Source organism: Orycteropus afer, unplaced genomic scaffold, assembly GCF_000298275.1.
Source record: "Orycteropus afer afer isolate SDZICR_OR568_19922 unplaced genomic scaffold, OryAfe1.0 scaffold01212, whole genome shotgun sequence".
Lineage (NCBI taxonomy): Eukaryota > Metazoa > Chordata > Mammalia > Tubulidentata > Orycteropodidae > Orycteropus > Orycteropus afer.
Window position 1 is genome coordinate 54,706 of NW_006922799.1, and position 1,231 is coordinate 55,936.

The following is a 1,231-nucleotide window of genomic DNA, read 5'->3' on the forward strand; positions in this document are numbered from 1 at the left end:
TGCTTTCTAGTCCCTGCTTCCTCATGAGGCCCTAAGTGGTTGTTCTATAATGACATTGTGGTTATCATAGATCCTGCTGCACAATAAAAGAGAGGCTCAGTCCTGACCTAGTGTCCAGTGATAGAGCAGCAAACAATCCAGACAAAATCCTTGCTCTCTTAGAGCATCCGTGATAATGGAGGAAGGAAGATAGCCACCAACATTCCCATGTTCCTAGTCCTCAGGCCTTATATAGTCTCATAGTAATTTGGAGATAGTGCACAACCTGCCACTCATAGCAAGTTATGACCTTAGTTCTAACTATTCTAGAGGTTTAGCACTAAATGAAATATGGAACTTACAGAAGGAGGAATATAGAAATTAAATCAATGTAGAATACCTAATTTGTAAAATATACTTTTATCCTGTAAATTTTTGGGCTTCTGAGCGAGAATCACACCTGGTGGTTCTGACTCAGAGAGAGGCATAACATTAACTAGATAACTATTCCCATTTCCCTAGGCAACCAGGTTAGAGTCAGGTCTATTATTGGTCCATGGTGATATTGATATTGAAGCTCTCAATTAGCATATTCTGGAACTATGCTAATTGAGACTTGCCTCTGGTTCTGGCACTGTTTTAGAAGCAGGGGAAATGCCCAGAAACAAAGCCCTTGTTCCCATAGCACTTACAATTTACATCATAATTAGTGGAGAAAGATTCCCAACATCCCTACACACTCTTTATGTATAGCAGCATGAGATTAATGCTTTGGGGAAAAAAAAAAAAAGCAAAAAGCATAGTAAGTGGCAAGGGTCATCAGGTGTGGAAGTGTTATTTTACATAGGTGGACAGAGAAATTTGACTAGACACCTGAATAAAATAAGAGAGCAAACCATATTGCTAATGCCAGAAATAATGTGCCTGAAAATTCTTGGTAAGATATTAGTGTGGGCAGATTGGAAGTAATCAGGGGAAGAATGGTAGAAGATGAGATTAGAGAGCTAGTCAGGAGACAGATTCATGTACAGTCTTACAGATTGTAAGGAGTTTGGATCTTAATCTGAGGGAGATGGGACATTTTGATTTGTCCACAGAGAATAGAGTTGAGATGCGGGAATGGGAAAGATTTTCAAAGAGAGATTAAAAGGAAAAAGCATAGGAGTAAAGACTAAATTAGTAAACACATATGCAAAATGGATCTCCTTTTTCTTGTTTACTCTGTATCTGGACAGACTCAAAAAAAAAAAAA